The sequence below is a fragment of the Thamnophis sirtalis genome, unplaced genomic scaffold, assembly GCF_051295495.1.
Source record: "Thamnophis sirtalis isolate CommonGarterSnake01/CBP01778 unplaced genomic scaffold, rThaSir2_p1.2 scaffold_3, whole genome shotgun sequence".
In the NCBI taxonomy this organism is placed as follows: domain Eukaryota; kingdom Metazoa; phylum Chordata; class Lepidosauria; order Squamata; family Natricidae; genus Thamnophis; species Thamnophis sirtalis.
The window spans coordinates 107,980,572-107,997,510 of NW_028261383.1; positions in this window are offsets into that span (position 1 = coordinate 107,980,572).

The window sequence follows — 16,939 nt, forward strand, 5'->3', positions numbered from 1 at the left end:
CAGTGCAAATCATAAAACATATGTTGCAATGCATCAGTTCAAACACATGGTTATACTTTTCTTTTTCATATCGGAGTGCAAATGCAAATGATTCAAGGGTTGCCCCATGAAGTTACAACACATTTCATTTTAGGTGTGTATGAAGGCAAGCATTTTTGGAGTCTAGAGGAGGTATCAACAGAATAAAATTTCCAAATGCGCTTCACTTAGCAAAGGACACCTAGAATAAATAATCCTAAAGAAAAGGGGTTTCTTTAGAATTCTCAGACTAAAAAAGATAAATAAAAATATCAGTGAAAAGTAGAATTTTGAGAGGTATGATGGATTGGGTAAATCTGATACAGATAGGAAATAGCTAGAGATAGACATACATATATACAGACAGACAGACAGACAGACAGACAGACAGACCAGAATGAGAGGGTTGAAAGGTGAAGATTGAGATAGAAACATGATTGGAGAATAATCTTAATTTTGAAGAAAGTTAAATGTTCTGGACCAGAAAATTGCATCCTAGGTTTACTTGATAGTCTAAAAAAGATTTTGTGTATTATCCTGGAAAACCTTTAGTATATTTTTGATGTGTCAGATGATTGCAGGACAGCAAAAGTTGTCCTGGAGGAAAACATCTAGTTAATCTAACAGTTTAGGCAGTTCATACAGAGAGCACTTGGTAATCACTTTGAAAACTAAGTGGTAATTACCAGAAATCAGCATGGATTTATCAAGAGCAAATCTTGTCAGGCTAATCTTATCTCATTTTTTGATTGGATAACTTCTTTAATGGAGAGTGGAAATAGTGTAGGCATAATAAACTTGACTTCAGCAAAGTGTTTGATAAATTTCCCCATGACATGCTGACTAACGAGCTAGTTAAGTTGGCCGGATGGCATAACAACTACATAGCAGGATCAAGGTATGCTCATGGATGGTTCTTCATCAAATTAGAGAGAAGTATCAAATGGGATACCACAAAGGAAAGTCTTGAATCTTCTGCTTTTCAATATTTCATATTTCATTTTGAATCAAAAGTTGGATGTTGCTTATCAAATTTGCAGATAATAGCTAATATCATTGCATAAAAGCTAATATCACTGCAAAAAAGACAAAAATGGGAACAAGATGAAGATTCTTCACCTGAGTGATCAAAAACAAATGCAATGTCTTCTTAATGGTCTTCATAATGGTTCTTGCAAAAATATCCTGGAGCAGTAATTCAAGGCAATTTGTATATGAGCAAAAAAAGCAAATGCAAGTTAAGGTTGCATCAATAGAAAAACTGCTTCTAATTATGGGAAGTAATTATTCCATTATATTTAATTGTGTTCAAACACCAACCTGAGTTGTATGTCAACATCTAGGCACCATACCACACTATTTTAGAAATAGTTCAATTATTCACAGACATTAGAACAGGTTCAGGGAAGGACAACAAATATAATCAGAAGACTAGAAATCAAGATGAATAATGGATTAATCCTGAGAAAAGATGAAGAAGATACATTATAGTACTCTTCAAATCCTTGAAAAGATAGAGAAGATCATGGCCTGTCCTCCTTCAGTCTAGAAATGAGGACATGGAATAATAAATTTAAATTATGGAAAAGCAGATTCTAATTCAATCATAGAAGTCTCTATGTACTCACTGTATATTCACTGTATACACATAACTATATATCCTCTGATACATCCAGCATCATAAGTTTGCATACAATACAATGGTGCTGGTCTTATAACTGGAGGGGATGAATCAGCTTACAGAGAAGAAGTCCAGAAGTTATCCGCATGGTGTTCAAAAAACAATCTACATTTAAATACTAGCAAGACAAAGGCGATGGTGCTGGATTTCCAGAAGCACAGACTGATGACCCCTTTCTATCAGTCTATGATAGAAAGTATCCTTACATACTGTATAACAGTATGGTATGCTGGTTCAACAGCTGCGGACAGAAAGGCACTATAGAGAGTGATTAATTCAGCACAAGAAATTATTGGTTTCCTTCTAACACTAACTATATGATATCGCCAGGTCTCGTTGTTTCAGCAGAGTAAGGAAGATACTTAGGGATGATTCACATTCTGGTGAGTGTCTTTTCTCACTTTTATCATTGGGCAGAAGACACAGAACTATAGCCAGCCAGGAAAACAGGTTTAAAAACATCTTTTATCCATGGGCTATCAGACTCCTAAATACAACTACAATCACTCCATGCATACATGGAAACATATGGCTGTTTTCTCCCTAAGTACTTGTATAAGGACCATTTTCTATATTATTCACGTTGTTCTGTATTTTGTTATGGATTGCACCAGTAGAGACTAAATCAATCTTGTTGTATATATGTAAAATGACAATAAAGGTTATTATTATTATCCTAACTATTCAACATTGGTTTTCCTTAATCCAGAGTTAACTCCTGGATGAGTTAGTCCAAGTCCAACAACTTAAACATCTCATTGTACTGACTTTACAAAACATTTTTAAAAAAATAAATTTATAAAAAGAATGTGACAACTTTTAAATCTTAACAATGTAAGCCCTATCTAGATCTATCATTTCTTGTAATGTCATTCTTGTTATCATCATGTTTGAAGAAATTGGGGTTATGCAGGTAAATAGGTCTACCATTGGTATTCCTATCCTCCTAAGGAAATGTGCATGTTGTTGCTATGAATCTTTATCAGACAGCTCTTTTAATTGCTTTGTGCATTCAGTAGCTAATTAAACATGTTACCATACACTGTTCTTACCATTCTGAGCTTTTTGACTAGTGTCACATTATTTTGAAGCTACTGACATTGTGCTAACAAGATCCTGGCATTCAGACTGTTATAATGGCATTCTGTTTTGCTATTTATCCAGCTCTCCTCCTCAGAACTCAGAAATAATTTTGTGAGACAGACCCTAAACCCTTATATTTGGTACATTTTACATACAGAAGATATATTTCACAGAAAGATTTTTATATGACTCAATGTAGAATTTACTCAAATTCCACAATGTTTAGAACACTGATGATTTACATAGTTAACTTATTCATGGCCATACTTATTTCCTTTTCCCCTTTCCACTCCCTCCCTCCCTTTATTATTAGTAATCATATTCTAAAATGTTACACTTTAAAATATAGAAATTGTAGATTTTGGCATAAAACTGGGTAGTCCATAGCACCATCTTTCCTTAAAGTTTAGTTTTATCTTTGGTATCCATATAAGATGTACAATAGATTTTGAGTGATGGTAACTTTTATTGATTTTTCACAGTATAATGTCACATTTTACAAATGAATGATCATTTAATTGACAAATAAAAATGATTAGAGTCCTCTTAATTTCATTTCTTTTTTTTGTAAAAGTTTTTATTTTATTTTTGGACAAAGACAAACAAAACATAAAGCATAAAACCTTCATCCGTTACATATCAATTACATATAGCGTGTCGTTTGGTTACAGTCTTTTGTGCATCACCGATTTCAGTTGTATATAAAATCACAAATTATCCATCAGATATATACAGTGTAGGTACATTATTATCATTGTACATCATTTGTTCAGCTACCATTGTTATTCCTTCCTTTTGAACCTGATATTCTAAGTATTGAGTTCATATATAAACCAACATTCCAGTGCATCATTCTTAGTCTATTTAATAATAATATGCCTTTATAATATTGCCTATGTCATTCTATTATTCTTACAATATAAAAAATTCTCCAACTATCTCCAATAGCTTCTCTTTTTCATTTCCATGTTTTCTTATCTAACCATTAATAGAACAAATCCCATACCTTATAAAATTGTTCATCTTCTTGTTTTCTAATTTCAAATATCAATTTACTCATTTCAGCACATTGCATTATTTTTTGAATAACTCCCTCCTGCATTGGTATTTTCTCATTTTTCCAGTTTTTTGCAAATATAATTCTAGCTGCTGTTAATACATTTACAATCAGATATTTCAGATCTCTAGTCTATATTATTCCCAATAAAAAAAAATCTCTGGTTTAAAGTCTATGTGTTTTTGTATCATTTTCTCCACTATCTTTTAGCAAGCCCACCACATATTGTAATATGAACCTGGTGTCTGATGACATTTCCAACACTTTTTGGATTTGTTCTTGAACATTCTTGCCATTCTTGTCGGGGGTAGATGCCAACTGTAAAACATCTTATACAAATTTTCTTTTTATGCTGTTGACATGGTCATTTTATAATTTTGAGACTACAATTTCTGCCACTTCTCTAATTCAGTCCCATGTCCAAAATTTTTCTCCCATGCTATCGTTGATTCTTTAACTTGTTCTTCCTCTAGCTTAACCTCTAGTAAGTGTCAATATAATTTTTAATTATTTTTTCATCAGTACCTGTCAAAATTTGATCTAACTCAGTCATTTTGTCATAGAAACCTTCTGTTTTACGGTCTTTGTCATATCTAGATTGTATATGCACATATGAAAACCAATTCATCCTTATTCCTTCCCATTTCATCAGCTACATTGCAATCTGCTGTTTATGTTTAAGGTAATTGTTCTCTTTGAGTGAACTGCATCTTGTGGTTAAATATATCCCCAAATATTTAACCTTATTTGTGACTTGAATATCCAATGCTTCCGCCAATTCTTCCTTTTGTCTTGATGATATATTCTTTGTCAAAATTTTCATTTTATCCTTGTTTATTTTCAAACCTGCTATGTTTCCATATTCCTCTATTTTTGTATTAGTTTAGGTGCAATTTATGGTGGATCCTCTAAGATGAAAACCAGATCATCTGCAAATACTTGTAGTTTGTATTCTTCCTTTTTAATTTTCATTCCTTTTATTTCTTTTTCTTCGCTGATGTTTCTATTTAAAACTTCTAATGTTAAAACAAAAAGTAGAGGTGATAATGGGCAGCCTTGTTTCGTCCCTTTCTTTATTTCAATAAAATCTGTCAGTTCTCCATTTATCATTATCTTTGCTGTTTGTTTGTGATATATAGTTTGTATGGCTTGAATAAATTTCTTACCAAAAGCCATCTGTTCCAGTTGTAAGAACATAAATTGCCAGTTCACATTATCAAATGCTTTCTGTGCATCTAAGAACATCAAAGCCATTTGTTTTTCAGGATGCACCTCATAGTACTCCAAAGTGCCTTCTCTTTTAATATGGTATTATTTAACATCATCCAGATCTTTTCCTTTGTCCTTTCCATTTAATTGTCATTGGATTGTAGTCTGCCCAGGTACTTATTTTAATCTCAATCTCCTGTATGTTACAAATCAATTCCATTGTAACCCATATCATGTCGATTCTAGAACATGATAAATGTCTATTTGAATAAAAGGTATTTTTTTTTGCAGTGTTTCTTTCTCTCCAGACATCTTTTAGATCTATTTCTTCCATCATTTTAAAAAAGGATTTTGGGAGTGGTTTTCTATTTAGCTTTGTAGTTTTTTGCATTTTATAGTCCATATTCTGGTCTACAATTCCATTGAAATCTCCCATCATACAAACATTAGCATAGTCCAAATCAATTATTTTTCTTGGTAGTTTTCTATAGAATTTATCTTGTTTATCATTAGGAGCATAAATTGCTATTAAAAGTATTTTCTTGTTATAATTTCCACCATCAAAATTCTTCCATCGTCATCTGTGTAGATTTGTTCCGCTGGAATAGTATATTTAATGTAAAAGATCACTCGTCTTTTCTTACAGCTTGCCAATGTAGTAAATATTTTCCGCAATTTTGGCTGCAGCAATAAATGTTCATATTGCTTTTGAATATGAATTAATTAATATGCTTTTAATTTTATTTCTATATGCACTTTCAAAAATGTTCTTTCCTGATACAAATGAGCGTGTGAGGTGATATGATAAAATGCTATTGTCTGTCAAATACAATTATAGGAGATGACCAGGCTGAGCCTGAGGGAGGGAATCAACTCCATCAACAGTCATGAGTCCCTGCCTGCCCACAAGAGATCTAAATCCAGCCTACCTTGAATTCCTTCATTAACACCTGCTAATTTCCCTTGACTGTTAGTAGTTCTGATTCCTGTAAAGGGTTTAAACTTGCAATAAGTTTTATATTCATTTGAACTGGCTGAATCTCATAATTACCCCAGCATTTGACAACTATTGCATTTTAAGAATAAGTGTGCAAATATGTATGTTTATAATTACCCAAACATATTATATTTTATAAAAGCATTTATATTTTCTATTTATAGAATACAAATGAACAGAAAAATGTAACCTTTTTCCTCTTATAGTATTATGATTCAGTCAACATGGTGCATTATTTTCTATATCATGGACAATTGTAATATATATATATATATATATATATATATATATATGTATGTATGTATGTATGTATGTATGTATGTATGTATGTATGTATGTATGTATGTATATGTATATGTATATGTATATGTATATGTATATGTATATGTATATGTATATGTATATGTATATGTATATGTATATGTATATGTTCACATGTGCACAAGTAACTTTTCTCTGTAGTTTTTAAAATATGTTTATTGGTCTGCATTTATTTATTTACTTCATTATTGTTATATTTTAAGCCTCAATAAAAGCTCATTATTGGCTTTATTTTGTTAATTGTTCTGAGGGTATATATAATTAAATTATGACATAATATATATGTAGAATTGGCATTGCCCACAAATTATGTCAAGAAATACAAACACTCCAAACAATTATTCAAATTCTATCTGCTTGTAGAGTACCACTGAAAACAACTGGGCGTATATCCATTTAAAAATTTTCAGATCACTGCCAAATAAATCATTCTTTTACATTTCCTTGTCACTCAGAAAGCTACGGGCAAGCTATTCATTCATTAGAATAAATTATGTAGTTAAATTTAATAAATATAATTGACAAATCTGAGCTGCATATTTTTCTCAAGATCAATAATTGGAAAGTTCAATTCAAGATTTCCCTCCTCTATTTGTGCTACTACAGTGGAAGATGTTTTTTTGTCTCTCTCTTCTCTCTCTCTTTTTAATTTGCCTGTGTAATGATTGTAAAACAAAAGGCAGAAATGATGTGTACAAATAAAAGTGAACTGTTTGTTCTCACATTCTCTTGGTGAGTATTATGCAATCTGGCTTTGTTGTGTATTTCATTTTTCATTTTACATAGTCCTTTACAAGCATTTCACAGGTGTTTGCAGAAGCTCATTAGAGGATTTGGAACTCCTATGTGCCCTATAAAAAGCAATTAAAATGTTTCCACAAATTATCACATGCAGTCCAAAGCCCCAAAATGTTCCCTTTTATTGTATGTGATGTCCACATAGAATAGAAAAGCGGATGTCATATTTATGACTTATAACCATGACATAGTTTCATAAGTGAGTGATGAAATATACTTGGAACTCTTTGATTTGTGTCACACTGCCTTTAATGGCATAATATAAAGCAAAGCTGTGAGAAAAATGGGGAGATCTAACTAATATACAGTATGAAGTGACAGTTGCATCTGATTGCAAATCACATAGAGGTAACTAATTGAAGAAGGCAAATGGTCTGATCTTTAAGAAACCCAGGAGCCCATATTGTGAGAAACATAGCAGATAGTAAGAGGAAATGAGTGTAAAATTAGGAACTTTGTTTGCTTGGAAACACTGTAGCAGTTTCTAGAAGCAAATGAAACAGAGAAAACCTGTCTCACTTTTGAAATATGTAGAATGGAAATAAAAATGTACCTGTCATGGAAGGACGTGAAAGTCTCAAAGTCATTTTGCATTTGTACAGTAGCTTAAAATCTCTGGGGGAAAGATTAAATTATAGATACTTCTTGAGCGACACAGAGCATCAAAATCTGATCTGGTAAATTTGACACTGGTGAAGTGCTGTGTGTTGCAGGTACAGGATCTGCAGATGGAAAGTTGGTGGGGGAAATGCAACAGACTGATCTAACTTTTCAGAGGGATGTTGCTGTTGACTTAGACAGAATATGTTTTTATGCGTAAATTAAAGCATAATCATAAATAAAGTCGTATCTTGCTTGAAGACGAAAAGCAGCATGTTTGAGTAATTGTGTAAATTGATTAGCTTTGACAAGATTGACTTACAGACAAAGAAAACGCCTTTACTTCTAGAACTAAATTTATTTCAATAGTTATCTTTGTTAGGAGATAATGAATATATGCTAGAAATTGTTTTCTGTTGCATCTTGGCTTTCTGACAATCTGCTAAGTCCACCATTTATGGGCCAACGGCTTTCTTAGGATACCAGTAGCATAGTAGTGGGCCTCACACTAAAAAACAGTAGAGCCACACACTGAAAAATAGCTAAGACCAATAAAGAATTCCTTTGTTTTTCTTAATATTTGACTTAATTAAAATGAAATGCAATATAAGGTTACTTTGCTGCCATGATAACATGGTACATACATACATACATGCAACACACACACACACACACACACACACACACATATATATACATATATACATATATACATATATACATATATACATATATACATATATACATATATACATATATACATATATACATATATACATATATACATACATACATACATACATACATACATACATACATACATACATACATACATACATACATACATACATACATACATACATATATATATATATATATATATATATATATATATATATATATATATATAAAATCTTAATTGTTTTTTCAGCTTTTACTTCATTTATGCTTATTGCTTTCAAATCCAGAGACATCTCCTGGCTATATTGATAGATTAACAGATAAGTATAAAAGCAAAAGCCAAGCCATGTAGACAATTCACAATATGTTTTATTTTATTTTATTTTCAGATAAAATGTTACTGAACTTAGATATGTTCAAATGTCGTGTGTCAAATGAGTAAGCAAACATTTAGAATGCAAATGGCATCCAATTCAAATAGTCAATGTACTGTAATTTAGATAATAAATTGTCAAAGGAGCTTGACTTTTGGTACATGGTGTGTGTATTACATAAACAGTATTTAATATTGTCTTGAACTGTTCAAGTGTCCCTAAATTAAAATAGATTAACTAAATTAAATGTCCATCAAATTAAAACTGCCTTGGTAATTCTCAATTGCTAAAATGGAAAAATTAGGTAAAAAAACTACTAACTGTGAAGTTTAGTAATTACATAGAGGTAAATTATTGAAAAGACACATGCCAAACATTTCATTAACTTTTTAGAAACTAATATCCTATCATGTTCATTTGATGCCCTCTAATTCTAAATAGGGTAGTTTCCCCCTCAGTGTCTGGGAATGATTCTTCCATGGTGTTGGGAGAATACTACGACATTTCATCTCTGCATTTATAAAAACATTTTTATTTGTTTCAAATAGCCTAGACATGTAAATTGGTTCATTACAACAGATATCAACATAGAACAAACTACTAATATACAATGAGCATATTGGTGTCCTACTGTCATTGTATTTTTTAAGAAAACCTCTATGTGTTTGCAAGATTGAGAATTTAAGTATAAACAAACAAAATAACTGTGAAACTCTGCACAAAAACATAAATGTTGCCATCAACCTCATCTTCAACTTGGACTTTGAGTAAGTGATGCACACATAAAAGAAATTTAGTTGCTTCTGTGATTTCCCATATATCAACAACTGGAAGTATGGTAGAAATAGAACTACAGATTTCTGCATCAGATTTAAGAGCCTCAAAGGGACTGTTTGACTCCAGCAGTGCTTGTTTGCTGAAGGTATGGTTGATATATATGCTTAGAACCAATTGTCTCAGCACAGAAGAGGAAAATCCAAAGCTGTGGATAGATTGAAGCTCCAGGACATAATGATAAGTGGGGGTAACTAGGGAGATTGAAACCCAAGGATTTCCACTGCAATCAGCAGTAAATGTACCGCAACAGTGACCAAAGCTTGTTTTCCTCTGCTAATATTTGTTGGAATAAATGTGTTAGATCTCTTGGAGAATTAGGGAATTTGTTCTCTGTTTGCTCAATGCCTTCTCTCATATGTTCATCCATATCCTCATAACCCACAGTTTATGAAACTATTTGTCTTTCTTTGCTTTTTTTTCCTGTATGCTTTTTTTGACACAAAGAATTTAGCCCCTTTTTGTAAAGATGTTCATTATATTATATTTAAACAGGAGCAAATTGTTTTAAAAAACCTTGCTTAACTATAGTTAACAAATCAAGATAAGATAAGTTTTGATTTTGAATATTTTGTTTTTTTACTGATATTAAGCCAGAGAACCAAGAAGCTGAGTTTAAGGCAATTCATAAATGGAGAGAAGGAAGGGAAAAAGTCAGGAGGAAAAAAAACATATAGCTTCATCAGCCAAACATAAAAAATATACCTGTCATTTCTATTTAAGTTACCCAGTAGGGTGTTTTGTGGATAAATTCTATAGCTGACAAAAAAATTTCACTGGAACCTGATAGGCTTCAGTTTCCGTCTGCTGGTATATGAATTTATTATTCTGAGCCTTAAATTTTTAAATTTAAAATCTAGTTCTAAGCTTTAAATTTCAATATAATACATTTTAATCCCACACTAGTATACAATATATCTTTATAGCATATACTTTATACCGGATACTGTCTCTTTATACAAATGGGTGGGATGTGAGTTTGAAAAAGAAGTTGCATTCTTTTTATGATTGCCTCTTTCTCTTGATGTAGTTTGATGAGGAGATCCATTGCGCATGTGTGTTTAAGGGGGATTCTTGTAAAACATTTCTTGTTATGTCTTTAGCAGAGATTAATGTAAAAACACATTTGGAGCATTTGCCACAAAACTCAATGGATATTTGTCACCTTTTAAACTTGGGTCAGATTAATGTCTCAAGACCAACCTCCTGAGTTTGTTGTCTGTGTTTTCTCCAGTTTGAGATCACAAAGATACCCAGCAAGCCTGAGTCTTGTTGCCTTGTGGTGAGATGGGTAGCAAATATATTTACATATACATATACACAGGTCTTGGCATATTCAGGTCTTTTCCCGTGTAAGATTGAGATATCTTGGTGACGTTTCGACGAAGTTCCACTCACCATCCTCAGGCTGGTGCCTTCGGCTTCGTGCTTGTGCAATCAAAGCGTGATCGGAGCTGCCATCTTTCTATAAATATTGGTGGGGGTTTGTGGAGTGCTGGCTTTGTTGCTGTAAGCAGGTTGGTTGGCTGTGTTGTTAAATCTTGATTTGTTTATGGAGTTGATGTATGCAGATTAGTCAGCTGTTTTGTAACATCCTGTGTGGCTGAGGTATTAGCTGTTTGCCCATTAGTCTTTTGTGTTGTAACAACCTCGGTAATGGGCTTGCTCGCACAAGCATAAAGCTGAAGGCACCAGCCTGAAGATGGTTAGTGGGACCTCATCCAAACATTGCCAAGATACTCTCAATCTTACATGGGAAAAGACCCGAATACGCCAAGACCTATATACCTGTACCCGTGAAAATCTATGAAAACAAATATACATATACATACACATACACATACACATACACATACACATACACATACACATACACATATACATATATACATACATACATATACACACACACATGCATACAACACATACATACACAAACACACACACATCCATCTTTACCTTGAAGAGCATATAAGAGAAGCTTATGCCATAGAAAAATGGCTGATGATTTTCTTTTTAATCTGACCTTATCAGGCAATGCTGATTTTGGAATGAAAATAGCATTATTTGTATAAGGAGAGTCATATCACAACCTATCAATAATTTTCCTTTTATTTCTTTTTGAAACTGCACTTCTGTAAAACATAAATTGCTTTGCCATTAACAGGTGTTCTGAAAGATTAAAAGAGAAATCTGCCCTTTACATAAACATGAGTTACAAAAGTAATGAGCCACCAAACAGTTACACATTGAGACAATGAAATTTCTGCTTGATAAAGGGAAATTTTCTGTCCAACCTAATTGCATAGTCCATGTTCAACAAATAGATTCATGAACCACGCAGTTATCTGATCTATTTTAAACACATTTTTTAAAAAAGTTCAACTCATCTATTTTTTACTCTGATATTAACTACTTCTATTCCTGCTTTTGGATTTTTAAATGGCTGGGTTTCCTTTTTACTATTTTGAAAAGTCTAATATAAATTTATTATATCTATAAAAATAAAAAAGTAAATTTCCAGGAATTGCATATTATGTTGATCTCTTTGTTGATTTATTCAAATAAAATGTTTTTTGTACCTGTTATCTATTGTCTATCAACTATTTATCAATTATCTATTCTATCTATCTATCTATTTATCTATCTATCTATCTATCTATCTATCTATCTATCTATCTATCTATATCATCTGTCATCTATGCTATCTATCTACATATCTAGCTATTCTTTCTGATGACATGAAGGGGTCACAGGTGTCTCTTCATCTGAACTGACAAAAATGCTCAATTGGGAATTTTTTCCACCTTTCTTCTATCAAACCATAGGATAGCATGAAAACTACACCCTGGGGGTCAAGGAACTGAATCAAAGTTGAAATCCACAGGAAAGTAGAACCTATTGAACAGTTTCTTACACTGATATTATCCTCAATAAAATGTTAAAATTTGAGCTATACAGTACTATTGTTGGACAGACTTGCAATTGAATGAGTGACTATACTCCAGAGTGTCAATAATAGTACTACATGGAGGAAAGTATTGAGTAGAGTGTCATGATTCTGTGTTCTAGGCCCATATCTGTTCAATATTTTAAACAATGACCTGGATTAGCCAATTTAGATGATACTTAAGAAAATTTGCAACTAGCACAAAGTCAGGTAGCGTGGCTAATAACAATGCCTTGGATAAAAGGACAAATTAATATATAAGAGTCCATCTACCTGCCTGCCTGCCTATCTGTCTATCCTATCATCTGTATGTCTATCATCTATCCATCTACTCTTTCTGATGACATGAAGGGCTCACAGGTGTCTCTTCATATAAACTGATAAAAATAGTCATTTGGGATTTTTTCCCCACCCATCTTCAGTTAGATGATAGGATAGTATGAAAACTACACCATCGGGGTCAAGGAACTGAATCAAAATTGGAATACACAGGTAAGCAGGACCTACTTGAACAGTTCCCTTGAAGTACGCTGTTCAGCTGAGACCTTGGCTGCCACTTGGAATGAAAGGGCAATGATTGTCTTTGATTTGACAGGGTTTATGAAAGCTTTCCATGCTCATGGATTCTGGAGAACTCCTTGATTTTCAAAGAACCTCTGGTTAAATAAATAAAGAAAATCTGTGCTAGCTCATAAAAGTTTTTCACTATTAAAAAGTAGACATAATTCAACATGCGTCCATCCATTCTAGTTTTAGATCTATAACTAGCTTAACTTTTTTATTTGCTATTACATTGAAATTGCCTGTTGATTCCTTTTGCTCACTGGTTTAATGATTGTGAATAGTCCTATACAGGTATAGGACTTTACCAGGTATGGTAAAGCATAAAAGTTCCAATTATTTGGAAATCTTTATACTTGTTATATGGAAAAAGATAACTTCTGGAAATAATTTGAAAAATGTTTTAGCCTTTGTCAGAATAGAAAAATAGACAATAACAGAAAGTTGAATATATTTGTCATATCATTAAAAGGAGTTTATTTTGAATTTATTTCCATAAGAGTTTCCAAAAGTTAGATGCTCATAGAAGAAGAAGATTTCAAGAAAATTGTGACACTAGGCTATGGAAAACAGTCGGTCATATTGTTAATAGAAGCAACAGGATATCTACTTTCAGCAACTCTCCGCTGAGCAGCATGGCTAGGAATATATTAATGCCAAGTGGGAATTATTATTAATATAAGGAAGGATTATCCTAAACAATGGGAGTGTTTCCAGGCCACTGGAGGGTTCTAGAACAATGAAGAGGAGTTCACCACTAGCAAGAAAGAAGTGGGGCTTTCTCTTATCAGGTTAGCAGCCTAAGATCAATCCTGGGATGTTTATTCTTCAATGAAGAAAGACACACTTCCATTTAAATTTATTTTTACAATTATGTTGCAGATTCTGGAAACATTATTGGCCAATACATTCTATATCTTCAAATAAATAGCCCTAATTCTAATTCTAAATGTTTTTGTTCAGTTTGTTTTTGAAATCCAAATAATTTCTAAAAAACTAAAAAATTTTTTTTACCACTAAGTCTCTAGGTCAAGATTAATTCATAACCTATTTTTATCTGTAATTGGCAGAATTTATTCTTAGGTTAGTCTAAGGTTATGTATCTGTATATGCATGTGTTGTGTATATGTGTGTGTGTGTATGTGTGTGTGTCTATAGATTGTATATACTTTGAAGAATATATCTTTTTCCATTCAATCATTCCTGATTCTAATAGATTGCTTAGAGTGACTCATCAAATTCTTGATATATGGAGTTTAGGTCTTTTTTTTATCACTGCTGCAAGCAGTTCATGTGTGACAAATACCTCTTGAAGCAGGTTGTTGCTGATCTTATAGAATTCATGGACAATATTTCCAGCCAATCTAAAGCAAGTGTTAGAGCCAGATATATTTTCCTGTAAAGGATTCTATGCATATCAAGTGCAAATAAAAGTAATGTTGCCCCGGACACTCCATATATACAATGATGTCTATGCTGGAGTACTGTAGAACCATCTAGGTTTGACTATTATACATAATGGTATAATATAGTCATTCAACAAATTCCAGGTTGTGTCTTATATAATGATACAGTATTTCCTGTAGCCTTTTGGGTTGTACCCCTACTAGTTCTTCCAGAGATGGGCATCACATACTGTAACAACCAGTTGTCTCAGAACCAAAAAAGTGAGTGTGCACACATGCACTCTCACTTCACTCGTATGTATGCCTACTGCACATGCACATGGCATCGAAAAAATGGTGATTATATAACACGTGATAGTTCCAGGGCAGGTAGGCAGGCCCAGTCGCTGGTCGGAACTACCGGTCTGAACTGGCAGCAGCCCACCACTGAGTTCCTCCCATAAAACACACCCTTCTCTACATGCAATTATATGTATCTGGTTAAAGAAAAGTAATTCTTGTCTGGGATTTTGTTCTGGGTTATCTTCTAAAGCATAATGCTTCTGTATCTAAAGGATAAGATATTGCCTTTTCCATATATTTTTAGGAAGGTTTCACAGGATGTGTTCCAAATATTCCAAGAAATATACAATTTTTGCAAAGGGATCTTTTCTAATATCTAATCTAATCTAATCCGTTTAGCACTAGAGAATCCTTTACTAGTGACCTTTCTTAGCAAGGATTGTATAGTCATGAGCTACACTATATGTGAGTTTCTGCTATACTAAAGATAATTTATTTTATTATTTCATTTTAAAATATGGAGGCCATAAGAGTCCAGAATTGTTTGGGGAAATTTAAAATTGAAAAATCCTCAGAACATTTCAGAACATCAATAGGGTTGGACTGGATATTCCTTTATGAGATCAAAGCAAACCTAAATCACCAAAGAACTGAATAGATATCTGAAAAAAAGTTTTATTTTTTGTTTTGTTTTTCTTTCCCAGCTATTCAATTCATTACTTTAAAAGTAGGAAAGTAACTATTTTGATTATTTGAAAAATGTTGCAAATATGAACAGGAGCTGATAATAGGAACTGATCCCCAGACATGGCTGATGTTCTGATTTGTGCCATTATAACTTAGTTCTGCAGGAGCAAACATTTTGCCTGTCACAAGATGAATTTTATCTTTGTTACTTTTGTCTTTGAGCATTGTGTTTCAGGTCCTCTAGAAAACACTTGTCTTCAAGATTTCAGTCTTATATCTCACTCTCTCAGGTATTAATGGTACTAAACTTTTTACAGTGCTTTTCAGGTTCCATCTGCTGGTATAATTGGGACACATCCAACCTACTGTTGTTCGCTATCCAGCAGGGCTAAGAAGTTTTTAAACCACAGAAACAGACAGCTGTCCAACTTAGAGATTTGATTAATGGCAACTGCATCATTTTCATAGATGCAGATGGTTCTAATTAGCATTGTCATGAGACAATGGCTATTGCCCACTCAGAAAACTGTTTAAGGCAGTGGCTTCCTAATGCCATGACCCTTTAATACAGTTCCCCATGTTGTGGTGACCCCCAACCATAAAATTATTTTATGTTTTCCATATTTTTTCAAAAATATGTGTTTTCCGATGGTCTTAGGGGACCCCTGTGAAAGGGTCGTTCGACCCACAAAGGGGTCCCGACCCACAGGTTGAGAACCACTGGTTTAAGGGAAATAATATATTCCCATTCAAATCTTTCCAATATTATTTTTTGGGGGGTGTTTTTTGTCTTGAGAATATGGAATCACTCTTAAAGATTTTAGCTTCCTGTTATCTTGAGTATACATTTTGACTTTTTATATCTCTACTCTGCATATTTCATCCAATCTAGCATGATTTTTTTTTTCAACCATGTTTGAACAAAGTAGTTTGAACCTTCCTGTTGTACTTCTAGCCTTTTAAAGATTTTCTGTTATCCTTTACATGTAACTACAATATTTACTGATCTTAATACAGAATCATTTCATCATTATGAGTACTTAATTTCATTCCTCTCTTGGACACTGCACTCAAGCTTGCTTTAAAATTTAATATGAACCCTAATTTATCACCATAATGCAAGTGCCAATATCTATTTCGAAGGCTACAGGTAGGTTGTTAAATTTCACAATCATTTGTAAGATTCAACTTTCTCTTCCATCAGAATGTTATACAGTGTGAATCTCTTTATCTGATTCTTCTCTTTTCTGATTAGCCTGTCGCTTTTTGAATTTCCCCTGGGCCTGAACAGATTGCCTAACCCAATGGCCTCTTCTATAATTCTTTGCAAACACTCTCCTTTTCCAGGATTTCTGAGTATGGGTCAAGTTGTGAAGGCAAATTCACATTTTTCCCCAGAC